The 9,264-nt window shown below is 39.8% G+C and overlaps 19 non-coding genes and 1 pseudogene across 19 annotated transcripts; all 20 read right to left on the bottom strand.

Annotated features, from left to right (window-relative positions):
- Nucleotides 1–52: 52 nt before the first annotated feature.
- Nucleotides 53–171, bottom strand: LOC146010433 (5S ribosomal RNA; annotated as a pseudogene).
- Nucleotides 172–516: 345 nt separating this feature from the next.
- LOC146014072 (5S ribosomal RNA) lies at nucleotides 517–635 on the bottom strand. Its single transcript, XR_014447030.1, has one exon. It is a non-coding gene; the product is annotated as a 5S ribosomal RNA (ribosomal RNA).
- A 345-nt stretch (nucleotides 636–980) lies between these two features.
- LOC146013392 (5S ribosomal RNA) lies at nucleotides 981–1,099 on the bottom strand. The gene has a single exon (XR_014446368.1). It is a non-coding gene; the product is annotated as a 5S ribosomal RNA (ribosomal RNA).
- Nucleotides 1,100–1,444: 345 nt separating this feature from the next.
- On the bottom strand, nucleotides 1,445–1,563 carry LOC146016984 (5S ribosomal RNA). The gene has a single exon (XR_014449861.1). It is a non-coding gene; the product is annotated as a 5S ribosomal RNA (ribosomal RNA).
- A 346-nt stretch (nucleotides 1,564–1,909) lies between these two features.
- LOC146016048 (5S ribosomal RNA) lies at nucleotides 1,910–2,028 on the bottom strand. The gene has a single exon (XR_014448951.1). It is a non-coding gene; the product is annotated as a 5S ribosomal RNA (ribosomal RNA).
- A 345-nt stretch (nucleotides 2,029–2,373) lies between these two features.
- LOC146016738 (5S ribosomal RNA) lies at nucleotides 2,374–2,492 on the bottom strand. Its single transcript, XR_014449619.1, has one exon. It is a non-coding gene; the product is annotated as a 5S ribosomal RNA (ribosomal RNA).
- Nucleotides 2,493–2,838: 346 nt separating this feature from the next.
- LOC146014142 (5S ribosomal RNA) lies at nucleotides 2,839–2,957 on the bottom strand. Its single transcript, XR_014447096.1, has one exon. It is a non-coding gene; the product is annotated as a 5S ribosomal RNA (ribosomal RNA).
- Nucleotides 2,958–3,302: 345 nt separating this feature from the next.
- On the bottom strand, nucleotides 3,303–3,421 carry LOC146013391 (5S ribosomal RNA). The gene has a single exon (XR_014446367.1). It is a non-coding gene; the product is annotated as a 5S ribosomal RNA (ribosomal RNA).
- Nucleotides 3,422–3,766: 345 nt separating this feature from the next.
- On the bottom strand, nucleotides 3,767–3,885 carry LOC146015058 (5S ribosomal RNA). Its single transcript, XR_014447991.1, has one exon. It is a non-coding gene; the product is annotated as a 5S ribosomal RNA (ribosomal RNA).
- Nucleotides 3,886–4,230: 345 nt separating this feature from the next.
- LOC146014665 (5S ribosomal RNA) lies at nucleotides 4,231–4,349 on the bottom strand. Its single transcript, XR_014447612.1, has one exon. It is a non-coding gene; the product is annotated as a 5S ribosomal RNA (ribosomal RNA).
- A 346-nt stretch (nucleotides 4,350–4,695) lies between these two features.
- LOC146013390 (5S ribosomal RNA) lies at nucleotides 4,696–4,814 on the bottom strand. The gene has a single exon (XR_014446366.1). It is a non-coding gene; the product is annotated as a 5S ribosomal RNA (ribosomal RNA).
- Nucleotides 4,815–5,159: 345 nt separating this feature from the next.
- Nucleotides 5,160–5,278, bottom strand: LOC146013992 (5S ribosomal RNA). Its single transcript, XR_014446952.1, has one exon. It is a non-coding gene; the product is annotated as a 5S ribosomal RNA (ribosomal RNA).
- A 345-nt stretch (nucleotides 5,279–5,623) lies between these two features.
- Nucleotides 5,624–5,742, bottom strand: LOC146017178 (5S ribosomal RNA). The gene has a single exon (XR_014450050.1). It is a non-coding gene; the product is annotated as a 5S ribosomal RNA (ribosomal RNA).
- Nucleotides 5,743–6,087: 345 nt separating this feature from the next.
- On the bottom strand, nucleotides 6,088–6,206 carry LOC146015800 (5S ribosomal RNA). Its single transcript, XR_014448710.1, has one exon. It is a non-coding gene; the product is annotated as a 5S ribosomal RNA (ribosomal RNA).
- A 345-nt stretch (nucleotides 6,207–6,551) lies between these two features.
- Nucleotides 6,552–6,670, bottom strand: LOC146014274 (5S ribosomal RNA). The gene has a single exon (XR_014447224.1). It is a non-coding gene; the product is annotated as a 5S ribosomal RNA (ribosomal RNA).
- A 352-nt stretch (nucleotides 6,671–7,022) lies between these two features.
- LOC146013389 (5S ribosomal RNA) lies at nucleotides 7,023–7,141 on the bottom strand. Its single transcript, XR_014446365.1, has one exon. It is a non-coding gene; the product is annotated as a 5S ribosomal RNA (ribosomal RNA).
- A 345-nt stretch (nucleotides 7,142–7,486) lies between these two features.
- Nucleotides 7,487–7,605, bottom strand: LOC146015056 (5S ribosomal RNA). The gene has a single exon (XR_014447989.1). It is a non-coding gene; the product is annotated as a 5S ribosomal RNA (ribosomal RNA).
- Nucleotides 7,606–7,950: 345 nt separating this feature from the next.
- LOC146015133 (5S ribosomal RNA) lies at nucleotides 7,951–8,069 on the bottom strand. Its single transcript, XR_014448063.1, has one exon. It is a non-coding gene; the product is annotated as a 5S ribosomal RNA (ribosomal RNA).
- A 345-nt stretch (nucleotides 8,070–8,414) lies between these two features.
- On the bottom strand, nucleotides 8,415–8,533 carry LOC146013607 (5S ribosomal RNA). The gene has a single exon (XR_014446580.1). It is a non-coding gene; the product is annotated as a 5S ribosomal RNA (ribosomal RNA).
- A 345-nt stretch (nucleotides 8,534–8,878) lies between these two features.
- LOC146016047 (5S ribosomal RNA) lies at nucleotides 8,879–8,997 on the bottom strand. Its single transcript, XR_014448950.1, has one exon. It is a non-coding gene; the product is annotated as a 5S ribosomal RNA (ribosomal RNA).
- Between the last annotated feature and the right edge of the window lie 267 nt (nucleotides 8,998–9,264).

Here is a 9,264-nt window from a genome sequence, read left to right as displayed (position 1 = left end):
TTTCCAATATAAATAGCTAGAGAATAAAAACAATTTGCCAGTAATGTGAAAAAACCTACAGCACCTGGTGTTCCCATGTGGTCTCCCACCCAATTACTAACCAGGCCCAACACTGCTTAGCTTCCAAGAACAGACGAGATTGGGCCTATCCAATGTGGTATGGCTGTAGGTGAAATACAGGCACTTTTTTGCCCTCTTCTACTTCTATCACCAGGTAAGCTAATAAAAAAGTTTCCTAACTGTATTGGCTTACTGAAAAAAATCATGTGTTGGTAATGTAAAAAGACCTACAGGACATGATATTAGCAGGGGGTCTTAAATTAAACTACTAAAGAGGCTCAACACTGTTTAGCTGCCAAAAGCAGTTGGAATTGGGCCTAAACAGTGTGGTAAGTCTTTAGGTGATGGCTATTGTGTCTGTTTGACCTCTTCCAAATGTCTGTACTGGCAATAAAAAGAAAAAAGTTTCCAATTTAAATAGCTAGAGAATAAAAACAATTTGCCTGTAATGTGAAAAACCTACAGCACCTGGTGTTCCCATGTGGTCTCCCACCCAAGTACTAACCAGGCCCAGCACTGCTTAGCTTCCAAGATCAGACGAGATTGGGCCTATCCAATGTGGTATGGCTGTAGGTGAGACGCAGGCACTTTTTTGCCCTCTTCTACTTCTATCACCAGGTAAGCTAATAAAAAAGTTTCCTAACTGTATTGGCTTACTGAAAAAAATCATGTGTTGGTAATGTAAAAAGACCTACAGGACATGATATTAGCAGGGGGTCTTAAATTAAACTACTAAAGAGGCTCAACACTGTTTAGCTGCCAAAAGCAGTTGGAATTGGGCCTAAACAGTGTGGTAAGTCTTTAGGTGATGGCTATTGTGTCTGTTTGACCTCTTCCAAATGTCTGTGCTGGCAATAAAAAGAAAAAGTTTCCAATTTAAATAGCTAGAGAATAAAAACAATTTGCCAGTAATGTGAAAAAACCTACAGCACCTGGTGTTCCCATGTGGTCTCCCACCCAAGTACTAACCAGGCCCAACACTGCTTAGCTTCCAAGATCAGACGAGATTGGGCCTATCCAATGTGGTATGGCTGTAGGTGAGTTAAATCCACTTTTTTGCCCTCTTCTACTTCTATTACCAGGTAAGCTAATACAAAAGTTTCCTAACTGTATTGGCTTACTGAAAAAAATCATGTGTTGGTAATGTAAAAAGACCTACAGGACATGATATTAGCAGGGGGTCTTAAATTAAACTACAAAAGAGGCTCAACACTGTTTAGCTGCCAAAAGCAGTTGGAATTGAGCCTAAACATTGTGGTAAGTCTTTAGGTGATGGCTATTGTGTCTGTTTGACCTCTTCCAAATGTCTGTGCTGGCAATAAAATGAAAAAGTTTCCAATATAAATAGCTAGAGAATAAAAACAATTTGCCAGTAATGTGAAAAAACCTACAGCACCTGGTGTTCCCATGTGGTCTCCCACCCGAGTACTAATCTGGCCCAACACTGCTTAGCTTCCAAGATCAGACGAAATTGAGCCTATCCAATGTGGTATGGCTGTAGGTGAGTTAAATTCACTTTTTTGCAATCTTCTACTTCTATCACCAGGTAAGCTAATAAAAAAGTTTCCTAACTGTATTGGCTTACTTAAAAAAAATCATGTGTTGGTAATGTAAAAAGACCTACAGGACATGATATTAGCAGGGGGTCTTAAATTAAACTACTAAACAGGCTCAACACTGTTTAGCTGCCAAAAGCAGTTGGAATTGGGCCTAAACAGTGTGGTAAGTCTTTAGGTGATGGCTATTGTGTCTGTTTGACCTCTTCCAAATGTCTGTACTGGCAATAAAAAGAAAAAGTTTCCAATTTAAATAGCTAGAGAATAAAAACAATTTGCCTGTAATGTGAAAAAACCTACAGCACCTGGTGTTCCCATGTGGTCTCCCACCCAAGTACTAACCAGGCCCAACACTGCTTAGCTTCCAAGATCAGACGAGATTGGGCCTATCCAATTTGGTATGGCTGTAGGTGAGATACAGGCACTTTTTTGCCCTCTTCTACTTCTATCACCAGGTAAGCTAATAAAAAAGTTTCCTAACTGTATTGGCTTACTGAAAAAAATCATGTGTTGGTAATGTAAAAAGACCTACAGGACATGATATTAGCAGGGGGTCTTAAATTAAACTACAAAAGAGGCTCAACACTGTTAAGCTGCCAAAAGCAGTTGGAATTGAGCCTAAACAGTGTGGTAAGTCTTTAGGTGATGGCTAGTGTGTCTGTTTGACCTCTTACAAATGTCTGTGCTGGCAATAAAAAGAAATAGTTTCCAATATAAATAGCTAGAGAATAAAAACAATTTGCCAGTAATGTGAAAAAACCTACTGCACCTGGTGTTCCCAGGTGGTCTCCCAGCCAAGTACTAACCAGGCCCAACACTGCTTAGCTTCCAAGATCAGACGAGATTGGGCCTATACAATGTGGTATGGCTGTAGGTGAGATACAGGCACTTTTTTGCCCTCTTCTACTTCTATCACCAGGTAAGCTAATAAAAAAGTTTCCTAACTGTATTGGCTTACTGAAAAAAAATCATGTGTTGGTAATGTAAAAAGACCTACAGGACATGATATTAGCAGGGGGTCTTAAATTAAACTACTAAAGAGGCTCAACACTGTTTAGCTGCCAAAAGCAGTTGGAATCGGGCCTAAACAGTGTGGTAAGTCTTTAGGTGATGGCTATTGTGTCTGTTTGACCTCTTCCAAATGTCTGTACTGGCAATAAAAAGAAAAAGTTTCCAATTTAAATAGCTAGAGAATAAAAACAATTTGCCAGTAATGTGAAAAAACCTACAGCACCTGGTGTTCCCATGTGGTCTCCCACCCAAGTACTAACCAGGCCCAACACTGCTTAGCTTCCAAGATCAGACGAGATTGGGCCTATCCAATGTGGTATGACTGTAGGTGAGATACAGGCACTTTTTTGCCCTCTTCTACTTCTATCACCAGGTAAGCTAATACAAAAGTTTCCTAACTGTATTGGCTTACTGAAAAAAATCATGTCTTGGTAATGTAAAAAGACCAACAGGACATGATATTAGCAGGGGGTCTTAAATTAAACTACAAAAGAGGCTCAACACTGTTAAGCTGCCAAAAGCAGTTGGAATTGAGCCTAAACAGTGTGGTAAGTCTTTAGGTGATGGCTAGTGTGTCTGTTTGACCTCTTACAAATGTCTGTGCTGGCAATAAAAAGAAATAGTTTCCAATATAAATAGCTAGAGAATAAAAACAATTTGCCAGTAATGTGAAAAAACCTACAGCACCTGGTGTTCCCATGTGGTCTCCCACCCAAGTACTAACCAGGCCCAACACTGCTTAGCTTCCAAGATCAGACGAGATTGGGCCTATCCAATGTGGTATGGCTGTAGGTGAGATACAGGCACTTTTTTGCCCTCTTCTACTTCTATCACCAGGTAAGCTAATACAAAAGTTTCGTAACTGTAATGGCTTACTGAAAAAAATCATGTGTTGGTAATGTAAAAAGACCAACAGGACATGATAATAGCAGGGGGTCTTAAATTAAACTACAAAAGAGGCTCAACACTGTTAAGCTGCCAAAAGCAGTTGGAATTGAGCCTAAACAGTGTGGTAAGTCTTTAGGTGATGGCTAGTGTGTCTGTTTGACCTCTTACAAATGTCTGTGCTGGCAATAAAAAGAAATAGTTTCCAATATAAATAGCTAGAGAATAAAAACAATTTGCCAGTAATGTGAAAAAACCTACAGCACCTGGTGTTCCCATGTGGTCTCCCACCCAAGTACTAACCAGGCCCAACACTGCTTAGCTTCCAAGATCACACGAGATTGGGCCTATCCAATGTGGTATGGCTGTAGGTGAGTTAAAAGCACTTTTTTGCCCTCTTCTACTTCTATCACCAGGTAAGCTAATACAAAAGTTTCCTAACTGTATTGGCTTACTGAAAAAAATCATATGTTGGTAATGTAAAAAGACCTACAGGACATGATATTAGCAGGGGGTCTTAAATTAAACTACAAAAGAGGCTCAACAATGTTTAGCTGCCAAAAGCAGTTGGAATTTAGCCTAAACAGTGTGGTAAGTCTTTAGGTGATGGCTATTGTGTCTGTTTGACCTCTTCCAAATGTCTGTGCTGGCAATAAAAATAAAAAGTTTCCAATTTAAATAGCTAGAGAATAAAAACAATATGCCAGTAATGTGAAAAAACCTACAGCACCTGGTGTTCCCAGGTGGTCTCCCACCCAAGTACTAACCAGGCCCAACACTGCTTAGCTTCCAAGATCAGACGAAATTGGGCCTATCCAATGTGGTATGGCTGTAGGTGAGATACAGGCACTTTTTTGCCCTCTTCTACTTCTATCACCAGGTAAGCTAATAAAAAAGTTTCCTAACTGTATTGGCTTACTTAAAAAAAATCATGTATTGGTAATGTAAAAAGACCTACAGGACATGATATTAGCAGGGGGTCTTAAATTAAACTACTAAACAGGCTCAACACTGTTTAGCTGCCAAAAGCAGTTGGAATTGGGCCTAAACAGTGTGGTAAGTCTTTAGGTGATGGCTATTGTGTCTGTTTGACCTCTTCCAAATGTCTGTACTGGCAATAAAAAGAAAAAGTTTCCAATTTAAATAGCTAGAGAATAAAAACAATTTGCCAGTAATGTGAAAAAACCTACAGCACCTGGTGTTCCCATGTGGTCTCCCACCCAAGTACTAACCAGGCCCAACACTGCTTAGCTTCCAAGATCAGACGAGATTGGGCCTATCCAATGTGGTATGGCTGTAGGTGAGATACAGGCACTTTTTTGCCCTCTTCTACTTCTATCACCAGGTAAGCTAATACAAAAGTTTCCTAACTGTATTGGCTTACTGAAAAAAATCATGTGTTGGTAATGTAAAAAGACCTACAGGACATGATATTAGCAGGGGGTCTTAAATTAAACTACTAAAGAGGCTCAACACTGTTTAGCTGCCAAAAGCAGTTGGAATTGGGCCTAAACAGTGTGGTAAGTCTTTAGGTAATGGCTAGTGTGTCTGTTTGACCTCTTACAAATGTCTGTGCTGGCAATAAAAAGAAATAGTTTCCAATATAAATAGCTAGAGAATAAAAACAATTTGCCAGAAATGTGAAAAAACCTACAGCACCTGGTGTTCCCAGGTGGTCTCCCACCCAAGTACTAACCAGGCCCAACACTGCTTAGCTTCCAAGATCAGACGAGATTGGGCCTATACAATGTGGTATGGCTGTAGGTGAGATACAGGCACTTTTTTGCCCTCTTCTACTTCTATCACCAGGTAAGCTAATAAAAAAGTTTCCTAACTGTATTGGCTTACTGAAAAAAATCATGTGTTGGTAATGTAAAAAGACCTACAGGACATGATATTAGCAGGGGGTCTTAAATTAAACTACTAAAGAGGCTCAACACTGTTTAGCTGCCAAAAGCAGTTGGAATTGGGCCTAAACAGTGTGGTAAGTCTTTAGGTAATGGCTATTGTGTCTGTTTGACCTCTTCCAAATGTCTGTGCTGGCAATAAAAAGAAAAAGTTTCCAATTTAAATAGCTAGAGAATAAAAACAATTTGCCTGTAATGTGAAAAAACCTACAGCACCTGGTGTTCCCATGTGGTCTCCCACCCAAGTACTAACCAGGCCCAACACTGCTTGGCTTCCAAGATCAGACGAGATTGGGACTATCCAATTTGGTATGGCTGTAGGTGAGATACAGGCACTTTTTTGCCCTCTTCTACTTCTATCACCAGGTAAGCTAATAAAAAAGTTTCCTAACTGTATTGGCTTACTGAAAAAAATCATGTGTTGGTAATGTAAAAAGACCTACAGGACATGATATTAGCAGGGGGTCTTAAATTATACTACTAAAGAGGCTCAACACTGTTTAGCTGCCAAAAGCAGTTGGAATTGGGCCTAAACAGTGTGGTAAGTCTTTAGGTGATGGCTATTGTGTCTGTTTGACCTCTTCCAAATGTCTGTACTGGCAATAAAAAGAAAAAGTTTCCAATTTAAATAGCTAGAGAATAAAAACAATTTGCCAGTAATGTGAAAAAACCTACAGCACCTGGTGTTCCCATGTGGTCTCCCACCCAAGTACTAACCAGGCCCAACACTGCTTAGCTTCCAAGATCAGACGAGGTTGGGCCTATCCAATGTGGTATGGCTGTAGGTGAGATACAGGCACTTTTTTGCCCTCTTCTACTTCTATCACCAGGTAAGCTAATACAAAAGTTTCCTAACTGTATTGGCTTACTGAAAAAAATCATGTGTTGGTAATGTAAAAAGACCAACAGGACATGATATTAGCAGGGGGTCTTAAATTAAACTACAAAAGAGGCTCAACACTGTTAAGCTGCCAAAAGCAGTTGGAATTGAGCCTAAACAGTGTGGTAAGTCTTTAGGTGATGGCTAGTGTGTCTGTTTGACCTCTTACAAATGTCTGTGCTGGCAATAAAAAGAAAAAGTTTCCAATATAAATAGCTAGAGAATAAAAACAATTTGCCAGTAATGTGAAAAAACCTACAGCACCTGGTGTTCCCAGGTGGTCTCCCAGCCAAGTACTAACCAGGCCCAACACTGCTTAGCTTCCAAGATCAGACGAGATTGGGCCTATACAATGTGGTATGGCTGTAGGTGAAATACAGGCACTTTTTTGCCCTCTTCTACTTCTATCACCAGGTAAGCTAATAAAAAAGTTTCCTAACTGTATTTGCTTACTGAAAAAAAATCATGTGTTGGTAATGTAAAAAGACCTACAGGACATGATATTAGCAGGGGGTCTTAAATTAAACTACTAAAGAGGCTCAACACTGTTTAGCTGCCAAAAGCAGTTGGAATTGGGCCTAAACAGTGTGTTAAGTCTTTAGGTGATGGCTATTGTGTCTGTTTGACCTCTTCCAAATGTCTGTGCTGGCAATAAAAAGAAAAAGAAAAAGTTTCCAATTTAAATAGCTAAAGAATAAAAACAATTTGCCAGTAATGTGAAAAAACCTACAGCACCTGGTGTTCCCATGTGGTCTCCCACCCAAGTACTAACCAGGCCCAACACTGCTTAGCTTCCAAGATCAGACGAGATTGGGCCTATCCAATGTGGTATGGCTGTAGGTGAGTTAAATTCACTTTTTTGCCCTCTTCTACTTCTATCACCAGGTAAGCTAATACAAAAGTTTCCTAACTGTATTGGCTTACTGAAAAAAATCATGTGTTGGTAATGTAAAAAGAACTACAGGACATGATATTAGCAGGGCGTCTTAAATTAAACTACTAAAGAGGCTCAACACTGTTTAGCTGCCAAAAGCAGTTGGAATTGGGCCTAAACAGTGTGGTAAGTCTTTAGGTGATGGCTATTGTGTCTGTTTGACCTCTTCCAAATGTCTGTACTGGCAATAAAAAGAAAAAGTTTCCAATTTAAATAGCTAGAGAATAAAAACAATTTGCCTGTAATGTGAAAAAACCTACAGCACCTGGTGTTCCCATGTGGTCTCCCACCCAAGTACTAACCAGGCCCAACACTGCTTAGCTTCCAAGATCACACGAGATTGGGCCTATCCAATGTGGTATGGCTGTAGGTGAGTTAAAAGCACTTTTTTGCCCTCTTCTACTTCTATCACCAGGTAAGCTAATACAAAAGTTTCCTAACTGTATTGGCTTACTGAAAAAAATCATGTGTTGGTAATGTAAAAAGACCTACAGGACATGATATTAGCAGGGGGTCTTAAATTAAACTACAAAAGAGGCTCAACAATGTTTAGCTGCCAAAAGCAGTTGTAATTGAGCCTAAACAGTGTGGTAAGTCTTTAGGTGATGGCTATTGTGTCTGTTTGACCTCTTCCAAATGTCTGTGCTGGCAATAAAAAGAAAAAGTTTCCAATTTAAATAGCTAGAGAATAAAAACAATTTGCCAGTAATGTGAAAAAACCTACAGCACCTGGTGTTCCCATGTGGTCTCCCACCCAAGTACTAACCAGGCCCAACACTGCTTAGCTTCCAAGATCAGACGAAATTGGGCCTATCCAATGTGGTATGGCTGTAGGTGAGATACAGGCACTTTTTGCCCTCTTCTACTTTTATCACCAGGTAAGCTAATAAAAAAGTTTCCTAACTGTATTGGCTTACTTAAAAAAAATCATGTGTTGGTAATGTAAAAAGACCTACAGGACATGATATTAGCAGGGGGTCTTAAATTAAACTACTAAACAGGCTCAACACTGTTTAGCTGCCAAAAGCAGTTGGAATTGGGCCTAAACAGTGTGGTAAGTCTTTAGGTGATGGCTATTGTGTCTGTTTGACCTCTTCCAAATGTCTGTACTGGCAATAAAAAGAAAAAGTTTCCAATTTAAATAGCTAGAGAATAAAAACAATTTGCCAGTAATGTGAAAAAACCTACAGCACCTGGTGTTCCCATGTGGTCTCCCACCCAAGTACTAACCAGGCCCAACACTGCTTAGCTTCCAAGATCAGACGAGATTGGGCGTATCCAATGTGGTATGGCTGTAGGTGAGATAGAGGCACTTTTTTGCCCTCTTCTACTTCTATCACCAGGTAAGCTAATACAAAAGTTTCCTAACTGTATTGGCTTACTGAAAAAAATCATGTGTTGGTAATGTAAAAAGACCTACAGGACATGATATTAGCAGGGGGTCTTAAATTAAACTACTAAAGAGGCTCAACACTGTTTAGCTGCCAAAAGCAGTTGGAATTGGGCCTAAACAGTGTGGTAAGTCTTTAGGTAATGGCTAGTGTGTCTGTTTGACCTCTTACAAATGTCTGTGCTGGCAATAAAAAGAAATAGTTTCCAATATAAATAGCTAGAGAATAAAAACAATTTGCCTGTAATGTGAAAAAACCTACAGCACCTGGTGTTCCCATGTGGTCTCCCACCCAAGTACTAACCAGGCCCAACACTGCTTAGCTTCCAAGATCAGACGAGATTGGGCCTATCCAATTTGGTATGGCTGTAGGTGAGATACAGGCACTTTTTTGCCCTCTTCTACTTCTATCACCAGGTAAGCTAATAAAAAAGTTTCCTAACTGTATTGGCTTACTGAAAAAAATCATGTGTTGGTAATGTAAAAAGACCTACAGGACATGATATTAGCAGGGGGTCTTAAATTAAACTACTAAAGAGGCTCAACACTGTTTAGCTGCCAAAAGCAGTTGGAATTGGGCCTAAACAGTGTGGTAAGTCTTTAGGTGATGGCTATTGTGTCTGTTTGACCTCTTCCAAATG

Source organism: Crinia signifera, chromosome 6 (assembly GCF_055691185.1).
Source record: "Crinia signifera chromosome 6, ASM5569118v1, whole genome shotgun sequence".
NCBI classification, from domain to species: Eukaryota; Metazoa; Chordata; class Amphibia; order Anura; family Myobatrachidae; genus Crinia; species Crinia signifera.
The sequence above is the reverse complement of the archived record's forward strand: the minus strand, read 5'-3'. Positions and strand labels throughout refer to the sequence as shown.